The 23,935-nt window shown below is 41.9% G+C and overlaps 1 protein-coding gene across 3 annotated transcripts in view; it reads right to left on the bottom strand.

The window, feature by feature from the left end:
- Positions 1-5,306, bottom strand: part of DENND4C (DENN domain containing 4C) — a 74,910-nt gene extending 69,604 nt beyond the window's left edge. For 2 of the 3 annotated variants that reach the window (XM_080574479.1, XM_080574481.1), the window contains exon 1: positions 5,131-5,306. The gene's annotated coding sequence lies outside the window, so the exon portion shown is untranslated. Of the gene's footprint in view, positions 1-117; positions 5,096-5,130 lie in introns of those variants that run through there. The other variant, XM_080574480.1, reaches the window with a different exon arrangement.
- Positions 5,307-23,935: the final 18,629 nt, after the last annotated feature.

The raw sequence follows: 23,935 nt of genomic DNA, 5'->3' as shown, positions 1-23,935 counted from the left end.
TAAACACACAGCATATTTTTAATCACTTTAGGAATCTTGGAAAAGATATCATCTGTGCTTTCAAAAAGAAAACAAAACACACACACACAAAACTCAGTATAGCTGGGTTCACATTACCTTCAAGCACAACAATTTTCCGCCACTTACATCCAGATACCCGTCAGTTTATATTCTCATTAGGGTCATTCACTACTCAAAATGTAACTGGAAGAACTCAAAATGTAAAGAAAACAAAGACATTGGTCTAAATTATTCCCTGATCTAGTCAAGCTGCTGCAGTTACTTCCAAGGATGGCTGGTCGATCAACTATTGAAAAAACTGGCCACACCTGTTCGCAGATTTTGCAATAGTCCCATTCAATGATTAGAGTAACTGACTGAATTACCTGTCGCTGTGACTCAGCAGTTTGCCTTATGTTTCCTTTCTATAACTTTCTATTAGACTGAGACAGATATCCTGTAGAAATTCCAAAGCTTAAATATCTAGCTATAGTTTGCCTCGATTTCTTGCTTTTCCTGAAACATTAAGTGCTTGAATGTCTTTTTCATCATATGCTGCTCCTAGCTAACTGCTCTCTAGTTGTTGTATCCTCTCCTACATTCAACCACATTTTTACATCTTCTTAAAGCAGAAAGAGAGTTTCCACATTACAGAGACAAGGCAGGAAGACACCTTACTTGCAAGATTGCAACCTACATCAGGTTTCTTATCTGGGTGAGAATCTAGTTTCTTCCCCAAAGAACAAAAAAGAAGGCTAGAGTCATGCTATGTGACACCAGGAATAGCATCGCTGGGTTAGGGGGGAAGTTTTGCTTTCACCAGTAACACAATGCCCCAACATGAAAGACTCGCAAAGGGGAAGAGGAGCACTGAAGAATGAATCAGTGACTGGACTTCAGCTTAAGCGTTACTGATCAAAGACTGTAATTAATTAGAAAGGCAAAAGCTGTCACTGAAATGAGTGAGTCTGGGGAGAAAGCAAAAAACATGGGGTTCTTTGCCTCCCTAGTGAAAAATAGCTAATTTTTGTAGTAGAGCTGCAATTCGTTCAGAACTGGAAAACACTTTCATTTCAAGAGGTAGAAAGCTTCAACTACTTTGGAGACTTGTAATTGTAAACTCAGCTTTTGCTGCCAGAGTTGAACAGCTTAATTTGCAAGTCAATCCCTGATTTACACTATTTGTAACATCTTTTAAACAGAAAAGCACAGGCTTTTGGTTGATGTTTGAAAAGCATCAAGTCTCTTTAGAGACGTTTTTGAGAGTAAAGGAAAGGAACTGTAATGTCACAAAATGAAGACAGAGGAAAGAAGAATCTGACAGAATTGCCTCAATATATCTAACTGAAACAAAGTAAATGGAATGTTTCATGAGATGCAAGCCAACTTTATTCATGAAATTGTAGGTATATTTTTCTTGTTCTCTGTATCAACAATCTTGAGACTGTTACTTTTTACTCTTCAAAAAAAAAAAAGAAAAGAAAACCAAGTCACATGCATAAGCAGAGAATAGCATTATAATCTTTGGTACTCTGAAAACCATCTCCAAGTTTCCTGTACGCCAAAACCAACAGTAAACATCAGGACCCCAGTTACACCCTTGAAGAACCCGTAAGCGAAACACAGGAGTACAGCAAGATATTAACCGAGCCTCAGCCTTCTGCTCTATTCCACTTTGGAATGCATAGCCCAGTATAACTGTATTCCTAAAACTTGAGAATATGCTTGCATGCACATATTTTATGATAGAGGTAGTCACAAGAACAACTACACAACAAGCAGTCACACTCCACCAGAACCTATTTCGCAGTCCAGAAACTGTCTTGAATTCACCTTCTTAGGTTCCAACAACTGTTTGCACAGAAGCCACGGCCAGCCTTTAGCTCCACGACTTTGCAAAAACAAAGCATGGTCATTATCATCATAAAAATGGATTATTTCCAGCAACAGTAATTCTTTATCCCACAGGAAAGAAGCAGCATCACATTTTTATATAACCAAGGACAAGAATTTTGAGTATCAGAGTTTGTAAGAGGGATGATTTTTGTAGCAAGACGGAAGCTAAGAAGTAGATCAAAGTCCAAAGACTTCAGTTTACAGTCTCACAGAAGCACTATATGAGGAAAGCAGGTCTCGTGCTGCAGTGTAGCAAAGTGATTCTCATTTTACAAATATGAATAAGCAGTAACGGACAACTACTTGGCAATTCACATGGGAGGCAATTTAATAACATGATTGTGAACCCCATTTTTAGAGTTTGCCCACACCAAGACCTTGAGTATCTTGAATATCATTCAAGAAAGTGACATGCTTCGGGTTGACAAGCAAACACATTAACATAAAAAAGTTCCACCAGCCAAATTTCTACAGCGCAAGTTACCTCTAAACAAAAAAAGAAGCCAAATTAGAGGTTACAGATGCTTTTTGCTGCCTTTTTCCACTCAGAAGACTGCATCAGGAAAGGAGGCCCTGCAACATGAGAACAATATATAGACTACCAAAGACATTAAACAGTCTTCACACATACTGACTGCTCTATGCTTGTAGTTGCCTCTGAAATTTATTTGTAAGCTCAACGAATAAGAGATGCGATCTTTTACATGACAGTCAAAAGACTACCTTAACTTCCTCTTGCATGTTTGGCAATTATACCTTTCCCACCTCATTCTGCTAAGACTTTATTCCGTCTTTATATTTAAACAAACACAGATCTGCACATCAAAGCTACCTCTGGAACTTATTTGTCCTTAAAGCATACCAAGGTTGAACTCCAAACACACTTCTCCACTGGTCAAAGACAGACCAAAGAAAGAACCACATTTATACAGATTCTGTTCCAAGCACTGCTTGGAATATGTGGCACTGCTACTCCCTACGAGAATTCATACACGTTGAATCAGAGGGATGCTATCCATATCATTATTTGGATATCCCAATTTTACTCAAGTTAGATGGTTAGCACAGAAGGAAACATCTTTACTCGTATGAGATTGCAACAGTTAATCAGAAAGAAATCCAATACACAATCTTTGATTATTCAAACACTCAAACAAGAAAACAAATGTGCACAGCCCAAGAAGATCTCATTACAGTTAATTTAACCAACCTTAACCTAAGAAGAAACAGCCAAATGTAATGTTATCCTTATCCATATGTATTTAAGAAAAATGTTCGTCTTAATTTATAAGCCAATTGAAAGAAAATGTATTTTTTGTTATTTTTACAGCTATTACTGCTATGTAACCTAGTAAGCATTTTAACATAGAAATCTGAAGTCTCGTGTATTGGTTTCCCTCCTGAATTCTTCCACTGCACTACTCAAGACAGAATGCATTATTAGCATTTCAGATCCACTGGAATGGTAAAAAACAACCAGCCAGCCAACTACTGAAGAACTTATTAAAAAAGACTTACAGTCATCATACATAATAAAAGTACATGCTATCTAACAGGGTTTTTTTTGTAGTTTTTTTTTTTTTTGGATTGTGTTCTTTGAGACAAGCATTTGAAATATATGCGCTAGTCTCATTAGTCACTTAAGTTTGGTTATAGTGGCTTTCACAAAAAGTCCAAATTGTCATTTTCCAAACAGGTACGAAGTAATTTGCATTCCATCATTATTTCTCCCCTAAAACACAGAGAATGCTTACTCCCTTAGCTTCTGGCATACTACATTAAAAAGAATGATGCAAAAACTTTTACTAACCTTGATTTTGGTAAACACAAGAAAAGAGCTATCAAAAGTAATCAAAAGCAAATAGTTTTCTTTTTACCAACATCTGCAGGCTCAAATTTAGACTGGTCAAATACTCCACAATAAGCCAAGAAAATACTACAAGTACAGGAAAATACTAGTCCCTCAGAAGTCACACTGATGCAGTTTAGAGGGAAAAACAGAAAGACGATCAAATCAAACACGCTGTTTGTTTACAAGCTAAGCCCTCCTGTAGCAGGTCGAAAAGTCTAGCCAGGGGCGTTAAGTTTGGAGTCAGCACAACGGCCCGCGTTGGGATACGCTTGACCATAGCGCCAAAAGAACAGCAGATCCCCACGGACCAGGCATTTAATCACAGAGTGGCTTGGGTTGGCAGGGCCCTCGAAGATCACCTAGTTCCAACACCCGCTGCGCGTTAATGTAATTCTGTTCGGGTTTTGAACCCTTTCTGAGACGGACGCATCAACAGTATGTGAAGCGGTGCTTGAACGTTTCGGGAGGCGACGCTTGGCACTGACAGGAGACTGGATCACGTCGAAACCTGCGGACACCTTTGCGGACAGCCTTCCCCCGCTGCCCCAGGAAGGCGCTGAGGTACCGCGAAGCCCCGCTGCCCCGGCAGACCACCCGGACGCGGCGGGGCGGCCGCAGCCCGTCACCGCCATTACGCGTGCCCTTCTGACAGCCATGGCGCCGCCCGTCTCCATTTCGGCGCGGGTCGGGCGGCACAGCCCGGACACGGGGCGCTGGGCAGCCCCCGCGCCGCTGCCCTGCCCTCCTTCCAGCTCGGCCCTTCGCACAGAGCTGGAGGCTCCCCGGGGAAGGGGCCTCGGCCGGCAACAGGGAAAAAAAAATGGGGAAAAGGGAGGGCGGGCGGTGTCCGCGGGTGGCTCACCTGCGGCGCACGGCCACCTGCGCCCTCACCGCGGCGCCACCGCCCCTCCGGGGCGAGGGCCGGGCACGGCCCCGAGGGACGGCCGTCCGTCCGAGGGGGAGCACGGGAATTAGGGATAATAGCGAGGGTTTTAAAAGGAAAAAAAAAAAGAGAGAGAGAGAGAGCTGAGAACTCGCCCCCGCCCTCCCTACCCTGCGCGGTGCAATGGCTCGCCGCGGCGCAGAAGCGCTGCCGGGGCAGGAGGAGGGAGGCGAGCCCTCGCCGGGACCGGGGGAAGGCTCCGCGCCTCCTTCCCCTCCGCCGAGGAGGAAAACTTAAGAGAAAGGGGCGAGGGAAGGGGCTGCAGCGCCGGGGCCAGGAAGGGGCGCTCCCCGCTGCGGTGCCGGCTTCCTGCCGCGCCCCGCGGAGCGGGCGGTGGAAGGCGGACACGGCGCCGGGTCCGGTGCCGCTCCGTCTCCCCGCCTGTCAGGCCCCCTGCCTCCCTCCCCGCCGCCCGGCCCTGCCGCCCGCGGCCGCTCACCTGCCCACAGCCGCCCGGAGGGTCGCGGAGCCTCGCCCCGCTCCTGCCGCCTCAGGAGCAGCCGGACCCGCCGCCGCCGCTCCCGCCCGGGGAGGAAGCGGCCACCATGTTACTTTCTCCCCCGCAAACGCCTACAGGCGGCTCCAGGGCCCGCCCCGAAAGGAGGCGGCGGCGGCCGCCGGGGCAGGGGAGCGGGCACGGGGCTCGCCCGGAGCCGCTGCTGCGGCCAGGGGGCGCCCGAGCCCGGAGCCCCGAGCCCCGAGCCCCGAGCCCCGAGCCCCCGGGCCCGGCCGCCGCCCGCCCGGGCCTCGCAGGGAGGGGGGCGCGGGGCCCTCTCACAGCCGGCGGCCAGGTCACCCGGCCGGGCCCAGGGAGCTTGGGAGGAGAGCTCACATGCCGGGGTCTTCCTTTGGGGCTGGTTTCCCAGCCCGCAGCCGGCCTTCCTGACAAGATAAATTAGAATTTTCCCAGCTCACATAACAAGCCAAGGGCTCTATTATGCATAAAAGATGAGACTTGAAAGGCAGACTTTAACTCCAGATCATACCTGTGTTGGAAGTGGTTGGGCTGTATTTGAGCTAAGATGCAGCCTGCTAACTCTGATTTAAAGATGCAGAGTAAAGATTTATATTCATATCCAACACAAAGAAGGGTAAATCATACGAGCTACAAAGTCATGAACATTTCAGTAAGTTTTGCTGATTTCCTATTTATGAAAGCTTGCAGGGTCGGTAGGCTTCTTGAAGATTAGGACTTTACAAGTCTTAAAGTATGCAACAGCATACCTGAGCAGACTTTGCATTCGTTATAGTGTTATCCATGCTGTTATTTCCCAATAGATACTAAAATCTAAGAAAACACACAAACTAGAGCGTTGTTGCTTGAATATTGGTGCTGAATACCGCAGATGTACACTGACTACTTATACTCAGTGCACTTTTCTAACAGTTCTAACAGTTTTCTAAACAGTTTTTTGTGCTGACATTTCAATTATATTCTAAATAATCCAAGAGGAGTAGTACTAGAATTCAAAAGCGTTCATTTCACAGTTTTCCGTCTAAGGTTATGTCTTTTGAGTTAAGGGCTAAGCCTTGTCTTGTAATTATTACTTTGCAACATTGCAGTGCCAAATGTACTGCAAAATCCACTATGCTGATGGAGGAGTAAGGTGTAATACTGTAAGACTTGCTCATCCATAGTCTTGAAGAGACTTCAACCACTCTAAACGTGGAGTAATTTCACATCAGTAGCATTACTTGTCTCTGAAAAAATAGGTGGGCACTGAGTTTCCCTTAAAAAACTATCTACCTTTGATGAGTGTCTCAACATTTGAGAGTTTGAGGGAATTACAAGAGACATAAGGATTCCCTGATTCCCTTATCCCTCCTGGCTGCACATTTCCACGACCTCACGCCAGCTCTGACAATCACCAGAACTTGCAGTAAGCCAGTTCAATTCACTGACAGAATAGGAAACTCAGAAGGCTTTTTTGCTGTGTTAGTGGGTTGAATGTGGTCCCCAAACAAGTCACTGGGCAGCAGAACCAGCATGAAAAATAAGATGACCATCCTTTTGGTAGCAGTGAGCCACTGTATTGTTCGAGTCATCGTTAAATTCCACCCCCTCAAAGGAGGGAATGAGGCCAAGACAGAGACAGGTAATTTATGTCTTTTTATACCTCTTCAGCCCAGAGAGGTAAGCTCTGCTCCTTGTAGCTAAAAGAATTTTTCTGGAATATTATGAGTTTCTTGATTCATCCTTACTATCCTTTAGCAGGATTTAGCACATAATCTAAGAATCAATGGTCTTTTTGTTCAAGAAATAATACCTAGTAGCATGCATGTGCCAGACAGCTGCTGACTTATGCTGAAAGCCTGTAATTTAAGAATCTTATGTTATTGCAAATGATTCATTTTCATTTACAAGTAGCACAAAATTCCCTGTTCAAGGAAGGTCCAGATAATTTTCAAGTCATTTCAATGAAATTACTTTAATTTGCCACCAATTGTCAAATCTACAGCTTCAGGAAGACCTGATTTTTTAGTCTTATTAGAGCAAATAATACATTTACTCTATCTGCCTCTGACATGCATAGATAGGGATTTATGCAGATTGAGTCCGTGATAAGCTTACTCAGAGTCCTTGGAAATAAAAATACCTTCTCTTTACAGATTCCTGACTAAGCACTTGATAATTTCTTCATTTCATACTTGCTGGAAGTTTTCATTCTTTAATCCTGTAGTTGCCTCCAGTCATATGAATTATGGCAATGACATCAGTGAACACTTGATCTCTGGCCTTTGCAACTGTCCTGTGGAGTAGAAGTTTTGTCCAGAAAGTGGATAAGGAAAATGAAACAAATGTCCCAAGCAGTTGTGCTAGCTGAGATCTGTTCAAAGAATGCTTGAAGCAATGCTGTCACTGTAGTATGTGGAAGATCCTAATCATTGTTTAACTTTTGAAGAGCTGTTTAAAACAGAAAGCTGGAGTCCAAGTGTCTCACCTTATTGTACAGCTGGTCATGGTTTCACAATGTATTGCTGAGATTGTGTGATAGGGGGTAGAAGCTGAAGATTCACATGCTCTTTCTGGCTTTAATCATTTAATCAGTGACATACAGAGACAGGACAAATGTACAATTATTGTCGTACATAGATCCAGCTTAAAACATATATCTGATTCACGGCAATTAAAAATGTAACTGTAATTGAGAACTCCATTTCAGCAACTCCATCTATCTGAAAGCCACCATTTTGTAGGAAAATGTCAGAATTTTTCTGGCTGTCACTCTGTTGCAAGATCAAAAACCTAGTTAGACAGGATTGTCTTGCTAGAGAGGTCTTCATAAATACCAGTGGTGGAGCTGACAGATCCCTTTCTTTATATGGTCTTTGAAGAATTAACAGATGCTGCTTAAAATACTGGTCTAAATTCAGGAATACTTTAAAACTGTACATTTAAAAAAATCAAGTTATCTTGGTCTTTTCTGCATAAAATGTGGCCGGATTTGTTGATTTTTTTGTCTTCCTAAGTCTTTCTCTGTTTATTTCTTTTTTTGAAATACTATGTTCCTTTTCCCTCTAAAAGCTTTCAGTTACTGTCTCTCTTCATCCAGCCTAGAAGATAATAGGTCTTAGACTTGTTTTCAAAATGCACGTGATTCCGTTGTATTATTTCTTATATGGGTCCTCAGTAACTGAAAAAAAGAGATTACTCCTGCTAAGAAGTATAGAGGATAGAACCTCTTGGTTTTGGCAACCCATGGGAAACAGGTTTTAAAATAAACACAAGATTCTTCTCATGTCTGTTTCTAGGAATCTCCATTGTCTGGTCTTCACTGTTAGCTTTTTTTTTTTTTTTTTTAGCATACTCCTGGATAAGCTGTTACACTACATTCGCTTCTCTCTACTCAGCTGAATGTTCCATATGGTGCTGCATGCTGAGCCTAACCATTCAGATTCAGGTAGTGAAAATGCACTGGTTTTGTAAGTTCTCTTAGATTTATGATTAAATTACTTTTAATCTATCATTAGTTGCTCAGATAATCAATCCTATACTACTAGAAATATCTTTGGAAATAAATTTTGTTTTAAATATTGGGTTGGTTTATGCTGATTCATCATGTCTCTTGCCTGTTTAATCTCTAGGTGCTTACTGAGGTCTTATTGGCCATGGTTAGTAATATAACCTCATTTTTAATTTCATTTCTGAGAAAACTCTTTTCCTGGAATCAGCTGAGTACCATAGACCCTGAAATAATCGTAACCTAAAGTCTTCATTGTGTTTGTCAGAATAGCCATCGAGGATAACTATTCTTGTTCTATTTGAATGTTTGCTATAAAATAAGGACAGCAAAGACAGTTGAACTAGAAGACCGTGAACTTGATTTGATTCTCTTGCACTCACAATCACATTATATACTGTATGATACAGGTACAAAAAAATAACAAAGTACGAAGAGTATTCTAGTGATTCATATTAAACAGAGAATGTTGATAGTCTGTGGCAGAAAAGGCTATCAGTCATTGGGGGATATTGTTTTGTGAAGATATCTATTGGTAGTTAGTACTGAAAAGGGCAATGTTAAAGAAAATGGATGTATAGGTTAGTTTAGAGATGTTATAATTTCAGCAGAGTTTGTAGAAAATATCTGCAGATGTCTAACATCCAGACTAAATGATCTTAACTTGCACAGTTTATCATATGATCTGGGTTGACTTGATTAGAATAAATAAGTACCTTCACAAAGACTAAACAGTGCTTTTAAAATTTAATTTTAATAACAAGAAATAACTGCTAGAATATAATGGCATACAAATTCAGCTGACAAATAAAACATATTTGACAAATAAGACATATTTCCTTGCTGTGTAATAATAACAACCAATAGAACCAACTGAAATGATAGATATTTGCTTTCTGGATGCTTCTCTGGAAAGTATTGTTTACTTCTGTAGTCTAAAGAAAGCGATATGAGCTAACTTTTTTTTTTTTTTGGCTTTAGCATCTATCATTAGCTACCAACATTCAGCTTGATTATTTTGAAATAGAGCCTGCCCAACTAGCCTTTTTGTTGGTCTGGTGAGGACTGATTGGAATTGCATAACACAAAGCAATATCCATTTGTTATTTTATTTATCCTTAACAGAAAGATGGAGGGTATGTGTGGAAGGCTTTGTAAATATTAATAGCTTGTTCCTTGTTAAGTCTCATGGATTCTGTTGGAAATGGGCACACTCCTAGAAAACTGAACAAAACAGAAAATGACACGGGAGCATGTAAACAAAAGCATTACCATTTATATTCTGTGTGGTAGTTTAGCACTGATGGACAGCTAAGCCCCACACAGCTGCTCTCTCACTCTGCCTCCTCAGCAGAACAGGAGGAGAAAAATACAGAGAAAAACCTCATGGATTGAGATAAAGACAGGGAGATTGCTCTCCGGTTACCATCACAGGCAAAACAGACTCAGCATAGGGAAGATTAATGTATCTTCTTGCCAACTAATAACAACCTAGGGCAGTGAGATCTAAAAGCAAACTAGAAAAACCTTCCCTCTATCCATCTTCTTCTACCTCCTCCTCCCAAGCAGATTAGGGGAATGGGGATGCGGTCGGTCCATAATGCTTCACCATCACCATTCTTCATCCTCACTTTCTTCCCTTGCTCCAGTGTGGGGTCTTCCATGGGAGACCCCACAATCCAATGTGGGCTTCCCACAGGCTGCAGTTCTTCAAGACCTGCAGAGGTCCCTTCCAACCTAAACCATTTTGTGAGTCTGTAATCACTCCAGCATGGGTCTGTACCATGGTGTCCATTCTTCAAGAATGGACTGCTCCAGCATGGGTCTCTCACGGGCAGCAGCTCCCACCAGACCTTCTGCTCCAGCATGGGCTCCTTGCCATGGGGTGCATTTCCTGCCAGGAACCTGCTCGTTAGTGAGATCTCCATGGGCTGCAGCTTCCTTCCAGTCATACCCACCTACTCCAGCGAGGGGTCCTCCATGGACTGCAGCATGGAGATCTGCTCTGATGTGGTCCACAGACTTCAGGTGGACAATCTTTTTCAGCATGGTCCTCTCCATGGGTTGCAGGGGAAGTTCTGCTCTGGCACCTGGAGCACCTCCAACCCTCCTTATTCACTGACTTTGGTGTCTGCAAGGCTGTTTCTCTCACATTTTCTCACTCCTCTCTCCCAGGTGCTGTTGCACAGCAGGTTTTTGTTTTGTTTTGTTTTTTTTTCCCTTCTTAAATCTGCTCTCCCAGAGCCCCAACCAGTCTCTCTCATTGTCTTGGCTCTGGCCAGCTGTGGGTCCCTTTTGGAGCCAGCTGGAGCTGGCTCTGATCTAACATGGGGCAGCTGCTGGGCTCTGCTTACGGAGGCCACCTCTACAGAACCCCTGCTCCAAAACCTTGCCAAGTAAAACCAATAAATGCTGTTTTCATTTAAGAATTAGAGGATTAACAATTCTTATACTAAGAAAGTGCAGAATGCTTTACGAGAAGGGAGCATGGAGGTGGCTGGGGCTGGAGCTGTTGTAAGGGTGTTCTTCTGTGAACCCAGGCATCTGGCAGCTGGCACTGCGTTGGTTATTCCTTACTGGGAGTGGGAGATTTTCTCCCTGAGTGTTAAACACAGATCTCTGCTGCTTGACTGTAGATTTCTCACAGCTTTCCTATCATATGACTCTACATTTCCTCTAGCCACTTCTTCCCTGATACATCTTATATAATTTCAATCAGCCAGGTAGCCTCAGCCTTCCCAATCTGTGAGGATATTTATGTGGGGGAAAGCTTCCTAGAAAGAAGTTCCCACGCTAGGATGGTTGGCTACTTACTAATAGAGACTAGATTTAATATGTCTGCAGAGACAGATGTCTTAATGCAGTCTGAGATGCATTAACTCTGTGATTCCAAAAAATCTTTAAGCCAAAGGAGGGGGGACTCCATCACGTCCCAGTTGCGTTTCACAGTTTTCTTATTGCCTCCTTTATGCAGTCAAAACAGTTCACATACTTGTGCAGTGAATAAAGCCAGACAACTAACGTGTATATATATATATTTATTTTTAAAAAGAGACCAAGTTCAGTTTTCATGTGGCTTCACAAATGCTTTTGCTAGCAAAAAAAAGGCATTGGCAAGGGCAGAAGCATTCCTTTCCCAAGTTAGTCGGTCAGAATAAGGAGTCCTTCAAAAACAGCCTCTGAAAAAGTGTCTACATACTCATAGCAGGTCTAGTTACTGTGGAAGCAGACAAGCACTGTTCAAAGTGTGGGACGTGAGGTAGATCTGCCTCATTCACACAGTTCAGGCTTCTGTAAAAAAATTAACAACTTACCTTTGCAGTGTGTTGTATAAATGAACTAGTCCACCATTGCAATTTTAATCCAGAAGTACCTACCTGAGACCTTTCCCTCAAGGGAAGAAATAATCAGTCAGTGAAAATAATGGAGTTTGGCCTTACGTTCCAGAGCATATGTAAATATATCAAATGGGTGTGTGTATGGTTTTATTTTCCCCTTCATAGTTCCTTTTCAATTTACTAAGGTGATTTACAGGAAAAAGGGTGGGAGGTCAGATGTGAAAGGAATAGGCTAAGTACAGAGGCTGGTTTGTATGTAGACATAAAATATTTGACCCTGTGGGAGACTATTCAACTACAGAAATGCTTCTCTTTCAGGGCTCCACAGGTAAACAGCTAGTTGAATGCTGCCAAGCTGTTTTGTTTTCTCAGGTAATGGTGTTTTCATCTGAACACAAAAGACTGCAGCCTTCCCAGAGACCTCTCTGTTCAAGTTTTATATCTCCTGCTTGAGAAAGTTAGGGGAAATGACCTTGTAACATATTTCTGGCACAGGATGAGTGAGGAATGAGGTAGAATATCTCCTTACCCAAGGTTTATGTCACTGACTCAGGAGTGACTCAGCCTTTCATCTTTCCAAAGTAAATAAATAGAGTTCTTTGCAATTTACCATGGGTGGTGGTTTCAGTCATGACCTTAGAAGTTTGCGTTCTCTTTTCTCCATGTATTTCTCTCTCTCTCTACTTTTTTTTTTTTTTTTCCCAGGGTAACTATTTTCAGGGTAATTATTCATTCTCCTTCTTTGCTAAACCTTTGTTAAAGGTTTCCACTTCTCTCCGGATTTCATTACAAATCACATGACCAAGAGACAGCATGGATATATGATACTTTCAGTATTATTTGGTTATGAAATGTTCAGATATGCTTGATATGCATATTGGTCATGCGTATCTTTTCAGGAAACAGACATTGTATTTCTACCTCTCCCCGTCTGTTTCAAACTAGCTTGTACAAAGGGAGCGGAGGGGCAGGCGCTGAGCTCTGCTCTCTGGGGACAGCGACAGGACCCGAGGGAACGGCATGGGGCTGGGACAGGGGAGGGTCAGGCTGGGTGTTAGGGAAAGGTTCTGCACCCAGAGGGGGGTCGGGCACTGGGACAGGCTCCACAGGGAGTGGTCACAGCTCCATGCTGCTGGAGTTCAAGAAGCATTTGGACAATGCTCTCAGACAAATGTCTTGATTTTTGAGTGATCCTGTGTGGAGTCAGGGCTCGATGATCCATGTGGGTCCCTTTCAGCTTGGTATATTCTATAATTCTGTGTTTCTATGAATCCGTTAATCTCTCTATGCTGATTATAATATTGTATAAATAATATTTTCTCTAACATACGGGAAGATTTCAGGATGAAAACACAACAAAGTACTATAATTGTTCATTATTATTGACTAACCAGAAAACTCAGGACTCAAGTAGGAAAATATTTCTGCTATAACAATGTTTTCAGACTTCATTGAACTATTATGTGGGTTTATACATGAAACACTGCAAACCCCTGCTAAGACTTTGTTTCAATCTGAGGTAAGTCAAACACACACAAACAACAGATTTTCCTTCAATTGTCCAAAAGTAAATGTTGTCTTACAAATATGTAAAAGCATGAATAAATCTGTTGTTAGCACTGAGTGAAAGACACTGATATGAATTAGTTCAGAAATAGCTGATGTTTGCCTGGTAAAGTAGTCAGCCTTGCTTGTATGTTTCCCAAGCACGACAGACTTAGAGTAGCTAGATTTAACTGAAAGCATGGACTAATGTCATGTGCTCTATGACAGTCTGTAGAAGTATAACTTCTAAGGTATTTGTTGCAGTGCAGTGATGCTTGGATGTTCTTTTTAATGTATGTGTATGATGAGACAGTTCAAGCTTTGTATACATTCTAGTATTCTTTGTCATATCAAAACATGGAAGCTATTAACTGTACATTTTTTTTATTTTGAATATATGAATGTTTAAAATGACTGAATGATTAATATTTGATGAAGATCTTTGAATATTCAGAATCAGATGTTATACATCACCAGAAGCTTACTTTTGGTGTCTTATATTACAAGCATATATGAACAATTTAACACATATATAGTGATCTAAATCAATTTCAAAATAGCACTGTACTGTGCTGGAAATCTAGCTGGAAATCTAAATTTATGTAATCATAATTCCCACATTTCCAGAATAACAAGTGTTCTAATTTGCAAAACTGTAGAAATAGAAAGGCTCTAGACAGTGCTAAAAAAGACATGAAGGACCTTTTGTGTAATTAGAAACTGGATCACTATGTACCTTGGTGAGAGACTAGTATTGTATGTTCCATAGTGTCACGTATTTTGACATAGAGTGTATTGAAAGAAGGACAACAAAGATGGTGACAGATCTAGAGAGGAAAACGTATGAGTACTGTCTGAAGTCCCTTGGTTTGCTCAGCCCCGAGCAGAGCAGGCTGAGGGGAGGCCTCATGGCGGCCTGCAGCTCCCTCACGAGGGGAGCGGAGGGGCAGGCGCTGAGCTCTGCTCTCTGGGGACAGCGACAGGACCCGAGGGAACGGCATGGGGCTGGGACAGGGGAGGGTCAGGCTGGGTGTGAGGGAAAGGTTCTGCACCCAGAGGGTGGTCGGGCACTGGGACAGGCTCCCCAGGGCAGTGATTATGTCATTAGGTCTGCCAGTGTTCAAGAAGTGTTTGGACAACGTTCTCTTAGATATATAGTTTAATTCTTTGGTTGCACTGTGTAGAGTCAGGAGTTGAACTCAATGATCCTCATGGGTCCCTTCCAAGCATGGATATTCTATGGTTCAGTGATTCCTCTTTTAAGTTTACTGTTTTTACTTTAAACACTTAGGAAATTTTTCAGAACTGCCTATCGTTACAGCAGTATTAATGACAATCCATTCTAATCAAAAGTTACTTAGGGAAGGTGCAGTTTAGGTTTAGCAAACACTTTCTTCTCAAATTTGATCAAACTAAGTATTTAAAAACATTATTTTCTATACTTTTCCTTACTGTTACAAGTATTTGTATTAGCGCATGATAATCTCTCACTAGGGTCTTGCCATTACCCATGTCTATCTAGTTCTGGTTTTCTCCTTTTGGCTTTTTTCTGTTTTTAAGTAGGAAAAAAAAATCACAAGGAAAGAAAACGGTGATATCGGCAACTAGAATGTACATTGAGCTGTAATCCTATTAAAGAATAATTTTATTCAAAGAATAGTGAATAAAATGCTTTTTGAAGTATCTTGTGGTATGTTATTGGTTGCTGTTGATACACTCTTATTAGATTGCAGAGCACTTATGCCACAATGTTCATCTGACATTGAATTACCATGCATGGAAGCATGGAAAGGTTATCTGCTTTCACAAACAGACTAGGAGAAAATTACCCTTCTCTGGAGCAAACAACTAAGCAAGTCAGTATCATAATATATATATCTATATTCTTGTCCTCCATAGACAATTACTAACTCAGCCTGAATCTGATGCCCATTCTTTGGTGGCTTAGCATCTAGACCCTGAGAAACACCACAACATAAAAGCTATTGTAGTACTAAAAAACGTTTCATAGAGATCTATCACCACTGAAGGTATTCTGTCATAGTGTAAATGCAGGGTATACAGATTCAGCTATATATGTATGAGAACAGCATTATTTTTTGGAAGAGGACAAAATATTTCAAACCTTAGTAATTTATGGCACTGTGGGATAATATATTTTAGCTTACATATTACTATGTTCACAAGAATATTCAAACTGAATTACTTACAATAAGAATCCAGTTTATGCTACCATATGTACCTTCCCATTGTCATTCCCAAAAATTATAAGAAGAGTGCTTTTCATTACGTGCACTGGAGTAAATACAGAATTTGTACATATCTACCAAAAAAAAAAATAATTCTCCACAGCATGTCACTGACTTTGCTTGATGTTCTGTGTTCCAAGTTCATGCCTGGTTGGAAAAAAACAAAGAAACTGTAAATACCTAATGAATTAGTGCATAGATCTTTGAGTGGCATGCGTGAAAGACTTTCTTCTTATCCAAAGAAAGCGTGTTACACAAGTAACTAACACAATATAGAACAAAGCTTCAGCAAATAAAGCAGAACATAATGATCAGATCTGCATGAATGTAAATTCATGTAGTTCCCTCAAACACTGCCAATCTTTGCCTACTAAGAATCTTTTGTATTATTTAAAGTATGAATAGGGTAACAGAATGTCCCGTTCTTTGGAAACAGCCGTGCTAAATATTGACATAGCTCCAATGACAACAAATGTTCATGAGCTGTTGATTATATGAAGGCTACTGGTGCTTCTTCACTATTGCTGCTATAAGTGCCACTCTTAGTGTTGTTTTGATATAACGATGTCTGTTGCTTTATTTGTACCCTAGGGAGTCATGTCTTTGAATAGCAATTATATAGAAAATATGAGGTGGATAGGAAAATCTTTTCCATCCTGACCATTAGGTGGAGCTAAAAATCCTGCAAATTGAAACGTTGATCTGATTCCTTTCCACCAAGTTATCCCCACCTGTATTTGGTTTTGATATGCTTTCAGTTTTTCATGGTAGAGTATGGCCTTTTTATGTAGGCTTTCTCAGAAAACTTCTGACTTCAGTTTCTGTAAATATTTTCAAAAGTCCAGCAATAAGAATCTTAAGAGTGAAGACTTCATTTTCAAGCTGTACTTTCTACAGAGTGTGAAATGTTTATCACAGTGTTAAATATTTCTGTTGTTGTTTATGCTGGGTTAAAAACTGTGTGGACGGCTGGGCCCAGAGATTGGTGAATGGAGTAAAATCCAGCTGGCGACTGGTCACCAGTGGTGTTCTCCAGTGGTCAGTGTTGGGGCCCATCCTCTTTAACATCTTTATTGATGACTTGGATGACAGAATTGAGTGCTCCCTCAGGAAGTTTGCAGATGACACCAAATTGGGGGGAAGTGTCGATCTGCTGGAGGGAAAGAAGGCCCTGCAGAGGGACCTGGACAGGATGGGTCAATGGGCAGAGGCCAATGGGATGAGGTTCAACATGGCTAAGTGCCGGGTCCATGCTACAGGCCTGGGGCAGAGTGGCTGGAAAGCTGGGCAGAGGAAAAGGATCTGGGGTGCTGCCTGAACATGAGCTGGCAGTGTGCCCAGTTGGCCAAGAAGGCCAATGGCATCCTGGCCTGTATCAGGAACAGTGTAGCCAGCAGGACCGGGGAGGTGATCGTCCCCCTGTACTCTGCTCTGGTGAGGCTGCACCTAAAGTACTGTGTTTAGCTTTGGGCCCCTCACTACAAGAAAGATATTGAGGCCCTGGAGCGTGGCCAGAGAAGGGCAACGAAGCTGGTGAAGGGTCTGGAACACAAGTCCTGTGAGGAGCAGCCGAGGGAACTGGGGTTGTTTGGTCTGGAGAAGAGAAGGCTCAGGGGAGACATCATTGCTCTCTATAACTGCCTGAAAGGAAGCTGTGGGGAGCTGGGGGCCAGCCTCTTCTCACAGGTAATTAGTGATAGGACTAGAGGGAATGGCCTCAAGTTTTGCCAGGGGAGGTTTAGGTTGGAAATGAAGAGACATTTCTTCTCAGAAAGAGCAGTCAGGCATTGGAACGGGTTGCCCAGGGAGGTGGTGTCATCACCGTCCCTGGGGGTGTTCAAGGAAAGGTTGGACGTGGTGCTTAGGGACGTGGTTTAGTGGGTGACATTGCTGGTAGGGGGTTGGTTGGACCAGATGATCTTGGAGGTATTTTCCAACCTTAATAATTCCATGATTCTAAAATGCTTCATGCTAATCCATACTGAATCCTTACAGACACATTGTTTTCTAGAAGGAAAAACGCAGGGTCAGAGAGGATTTAAGGATATGTCTATGTTCAAGGCATTGGTGTGGCCTTACCTCAGTAAGAGGTGGTGTACCTCTTACTGTGTACAGATTTGGGCACCACAATATAAGAAGAATATAAGAACGAAACCATTAGAGAGCATCCAAACGAGGACAACAAAGATGGTGAAGGCTCTAGAGGGCAAGACGTATGAGGATCAGGTGAGGTCCCTTGGTTTGCTCAGCCCCGAGCAGAGCAGGCTGAGGGGAGGCCTCATGGCGGCCTGCAGCTCCCTCACGAGGGGAGCGGAGGGGCAGGCGCTGAGCTCTGCTCTCTGGGGACAGCGACAGGACCCGAGGGAACGGCATGGGGCTGGGACAGGGGAGGGTCAGGCTGGGGGTTAGGGAAAGGTTCTGCACCCAGAGGGTGGTCGGGCACTGGGACAGGCTCCCCAGGGCAGTGGTCATGGCACCGAGCCTGCTGGAGCTCAAGAAGCCTTTGGGTAATGATCTCAGACATGGGGTCTGATTTTTGGGTGGTCCTGTGTGGTGCCAGGAGTTGGACTCGATGATCCTTGTTGGTCTCTTCCAGCTCAGGATATTCTGTGATTCTATGATTCTATGTGGTTGTGAAACCCCCTAAATCGGTACGTTCGGCAATATTATTTAAGTTAAATGAATATTTAATCACCTTACTAGATTGGATCTCACGTATTCCTCATGTCAGAATTGATGCACTAATATATTGAGTTAAGCCTGCTTTTCACATGGACCTTAATACTTACCTAACTATCTGATGTAGACTTTCTATTGTAAAAGCAGGCTAAAATTGATAATGTGGAACGTCTTGACACTGCAAGTGAATTTAAATGTATTGGGTCCTGTTGATGTTACGTGGACTTTGTGTGGACAGTGTTAGTGAAAAAAGCTTCAGTTAGAGTAGCAGGCTGTAATTTCAAATGTGAGTGTCTTACTTTTATTTGCAGCCTACAGAATATACAGAAGTATTGAAAGACGGAAGAAAGGGGAAGATTTGTGGTTTATAGGATTTATTCTTCCATGTGGTGTTGGGAGGAAGCCTGGTAGTTCTAAAAGTGTTAACAATAGTGTTACTTTTGTAGAAAAAAAGGAAAATATTTCAAATTGTAGCTACACCTTCCAAAAACCTGTAAATATGTTTGTGGTTATGAATTATACATAGAAAAAGCCACTGTTTATGTCTGTGATATGTTAATATTCCACAGAGATTATCTGAAGAATTCTTGGCTGTTCCCTCCCACCATCCTTCATACTATAGCCTTTTGTAAGGATTCTGCATTTTTTAGTAATGTGTGCAGCATTCATAAGGAGATATTTCAAATTTTACGTAATTGTTTAAACTTTCCTTCCTGTCATGACACATGCTTCTTTACATATGTGTCATACAAATGTAGAAGTTAACATTCTTTTAATATGTTTAATTTATGTCTTTTTTTTAAAAAAGCCTATAAACTGTAAGCTGTAGAAATATTATTGAATTGGGTAGATGACACCTGAAAGGCAAAAGCAAACCATCCAATCCAACTGTTTTTATTGAGGAGAAAGTTGTACCTTGGGAAGAAAAAAAAGAAAAAAAAGATGTCAGATAACTCATTATCTTATGGTATTTGAAGGACAGAAATTGGAAACCGTAATCTGCTGCTGTACTGCATAATGCTGTTTTGACCGAAATGATAATTACCACCTCCACTGGTTGTCACTATTTTGGAATCTGGTTCAGAGACTATTTTGCTCTCAAGTTAAATAATCCTAATTAGTTGTCTCAATCTATTGAAGGCTTTTCCCCTCTAGAAAAGAATTCATTCCTGCCCCTTTGCACAGTGAATTCTGGTCTGCTGAGGAAGCTTCAGAAGTCAGGAGGAATTTCATGTGTTTTGGGATGGTGTTGCTTGCCCTCTGATAACTGGTAGTCACAACAGCCATGTGACTAGGGTGGACCATTTGTTAACATTTTGTAGGATTAACAAAGATTCTTAGAAGAAAACAAGTAAATAGGTAGAGAAGGAATGACAGATTTTTTTTAGACTTAGTATGATTAGTTACTCCTACTGTCCAGTACATCCATATCCATATTAATAGAACAGAAATGATTTTTTTTACTCCAGTGATTATTTCTGTGCTGAACAAAAACGTTCAGCTATCCCACTAGTATGGTTAAGGGTTTCGTATGTATTTTATAGAACGTGGTATGCTTACTCCTGAATCACTTCCTCTTGAACCATTGTTTTCCTCTTCTTCCTCTTCTGCAGATTTTATGCTTTTATGCTGATGTATGTGGAATTGCACAACAGAACTGTTACTTTCGTATGAAACTTTGATCAGTCTCATGATAGTGACAGGCTTTATGCTGTGTATCTTCTGTAGACTCTAACCAAAGGACAATGTACTAGAATTACTGGTAAGGTCAGCTGTGTCATAGCACAATATCAGAAGTGACTTAGAAAAGCATTTTTCAATCAAAAATTCCCTCAAAAATACAATTTAAAAAAGATAGGAATATATACTGACTTAAGGAGTTAGCAGGGTTCCCTGGGAATCTGCTTTTCAGACCTTAGGGGTCCAAAGGAGCTGGTTACTTTTTAAGAATCACCTTTTAAAAACAGGCAATCCCACTGCGTTGTAAGTTGAGTAAGTAGGGCAGAAGACCTGCTTGGCTGAACAGGGACTCTTGATGGAACTCAAACAGAAAAAGAAAGCATATGATCTCTCTAAGCAAGATCAGGCCACACAGGAAGACTACAGAGCTGCAGTCCACATTTGTTGCCATCGCCATTGTAAGGAATCAGTTGTATCATCTGAATGTTTATAAATCTGATGCGATTCATCCCTGGGTACCGAGGGAGTTAGCAGATGGTATAGCAGAACCCTTCTCAATTGTCTACAAAAGGTCTGGGGAGGTCCCCATTGACTGGAAATCCCAGTTTGACAGTGTTATCCCAGTTTAAAAGAAGGGCATAAGAGAAAACCTCAGAAAGTACAGACCTATAATTTTAATTTCAGTGTCTGGAAAAATTATGGAGAAGATTATCCTGGGTGCTACTGAAAGGCACTTAAAGGATAATGTTGTCATCAGGCCCAACAAACATGGGTTCACAAAAGAAGAGTCCTGTCTCACTAATTCAATATCTTTCTATGAGAAGATAATCCACTTAGTGGTTGAAGGGAAGGCAGTGGATATAGTTTTTCTGGATTTTAACAAAGTTTTTGATACTGCCCCTCACAGTATCCTTCTGGAGAAATTGTCCAACTGTGAGATGAACAGGTACATGATGTACCGGGTGAAGAACTGGCTGAATGGTAGAGCTTAAAGGGTTGTAGTGAATGGGACTGCATCAGGCCAGTGACCAGTCACTAGAAGCATTCCCCAAGGCTCAGTCTTGGTTCCAGTTCTGGACAACATTTTTATCAATGATCTGGATGCAGGAGTTGAATGCATCCTTAGTAAACTTGCTGGTAATTCTAAACTGGAAGGTGGTGTTGACTCTCTTAAGGAATGGGAGCCTTTGCAGAGGGATCTACACAGGTCGAAGCATTGGGCCAATAGCAATGGCATGAAATTTAACAAGAACAAATGACAGATTCTGCATCTAGGATGTAGTAATGCCAAACACAGGTACAGATTGGGAGGCAAGTGGCAGGAGAGCAGAAAGAGATATGGTGATACTGGTTGACAGCAGACTCAATACAGCTGTTTTCACATTAGTCTTGTCCAGTGCTGCACAGTGGCACTGATTAGAGCAGCTCTGAAACAAAGACAACAAATCTGATAGCTCAGTGCTGGAAGCAGCTGCATAAGAAAATTACACAGAAAGATAGTTACAGGGCTGGTCACTGCAATTAGAGCCTGTTAGTGCACTCAGGGACCTGACGTATTTCATATGCATATATACTGGTCCTGCCACTAATCAATAAATTGTTGCAGCAAGATGAAATCACTGCCCCTGTTCCGTAACTCTGTGTACAGTACCGACATTCTCCTTGTGTGCAATATATCTGTTTTATATAGACCTAAATACTGCACTTCGACTAAAGCATGAGTTAGGCTGTTGACTCCTCTCCCCAAGAGCTTTGGCTGTTTTGAGCTTGTTTGATTTGTTCACTTAAAATTTTAAATGCAAGTATTATAGTGCTGCAAGCTGAATCAGACTATTACTGCCATGGTAAAAGGTGGATATCACTATATTTGTTCCCTAGTGCTTGCTTCTGTTCCAGCTGCCATGATCCATAGTATCAGCAGAGGTGTTCATATAGGTTGTGGTGATTTTAACCTCACAATTACAAATTACAAATTAAAATTACAATAATTAATTCTGCACAGTAATTAACTAAGCAGCTGCCCAGATAATTTTGCTAGTGTAAAAGAGCAGGCTAATGCAGATGTAGAGGCAAAAACAAGAAGTCAATGGTGGGGGAAGAGAAGGTCATCTCTTTTAACAATTATGCTAACCCAGCTCATTTTCATGGCCTTTTGGAACCTTGGAGAGCATGCTCTTAAATGTACACATCAAGACTGTGCTGCTGTAGAGATCTCAACTGCCTGAAGAAATGGGCTGATGGGAACCTCGTGAAGTTCAATAAAGAGAACTTCCAAGCTCTGCATCTGTAGTGGAATTGCCTTGTGTGCTCTCACATGCTGGGAACTGACCAGCTGAAGAGCTGCTCAGCAGAAAAGGCTCTTGGGGTACAGCTGGATACCAAGCTGTTGATGAGCCATCAGTGTGCCCTTGCAGCAGAAAAGGACAATAGTGCCCTATGCAGTAGGCAGAGTATTGCCAGAGGGTTGAAGGAGGTGATCCTTCCCCTGTACTTGGTGCTGGTGAGGCACATCTGTGTTCTTTGTCCAAGTCTGGGCTCCCCAGTACAAGAGAGACAAGTAGCTACTGGAAACATTCCAACAAAGGACCACAAGAATGATTAAGATACTGGAGCATCTCTCCTATTAGGAAAGGCTGAGAGAGCTGGGACTGTTTAGCATGGAGAAGTGTCAGGTATATACTACCAGCATGCACAAATACCTATTGAGGGGTGACAGTAGGGAAGATGGCACCAGACCTCTCAGTAGTGCCCACTGACAGGACAGAAGGCAATGAGCACAAACTGAAATACTGGAAATTCCACTTAAATATAAGGGGGGAAAAAAAAAAAAAAAAAAAAAAAGCACACCTTTTTATTGTTATGGTGGTTAAACACTGAACCAGATTGTCCAGAAGAGTTGTGGACTGTCCATCCTTGGAGATATTCAGAACTCAACTGTACACAGACGTTGGAAACCTGTTGTAGCTGGCCCGGTTCTGAACATGAGAAGATGGAACCAGACTTCTCAGTGGTGTCCAGTGATGGCACAGGAGACAACGAGCACAAACTGGGCAAGGATTCAATGGCAGGGGGAAGATAGCATCATCTCATTTAACAGTCATGCCAACTCAGGTCCTTTTCATGTCCCTTTGGAACTCCAGCATGCATGCTCTGGAGTTTTATTGTGATGGTGGCCAAACACTGGACCAGATTGCCAAGATGAGTTGTGAACAGTCCATCCTTGGAGATACTCAGAACTAAACTGCACTCAATCCCTGGCAACCTGTTGCAGCTGACCCTGCTCTGAGCATGGAGTTGGACTAGAGACTTCCCGTAAGTCCTTCAAGACTCAGTAATTCTGTGAACTGGAATGCTGGAAAGAAAAAAGTCATTAGGTACAGAATTAATATTGTCAGAAAAATCATATTGCCTGTTGTATTTCTAATTGCTATTTACGGGGATAGGCATGACCAGAATGTGCAGTACTCTTTTCAAGTACAGATAATGTGCCACATAGCTTAGTAACATACGAGGAAACAATGAGGTGTTCAGAATGAGCTTTCATTTAGTAGCCAACATGCAAATATTAGCAAGAAGGTCAGACATATTTTCACTATCATGTCTTCATTCACTTTTTTCCTTAAAAATTTGTTCTAGCTGATATCTCCTGTAAACTTTTTATTAATGTTAGTGGGATCTGTTATGAACAAAAAAGTCATAAGTTCTTGTAACTTCCATAGGTTCTGTATAAGGAGAGAAAATATCAGTAAGACCATATGATCAAAATGAGTTATTTTTCATGTTGTTACAAA

Source organism: Anser brachyrhynchus (genome assembly GCF_964034855.1).
Source record: "Anser brachyrhynchus genome assembly, chromosome: Z".
Lineage (NCBI taxonomy): Eukaryota > Metazoa > Chordata > Aves > Anseriformes > Anatidae > Anser > Anser brachyrhynchus.
This window is presented reverse-complemented; position numbering and strand designations above follow the sequence as displayed.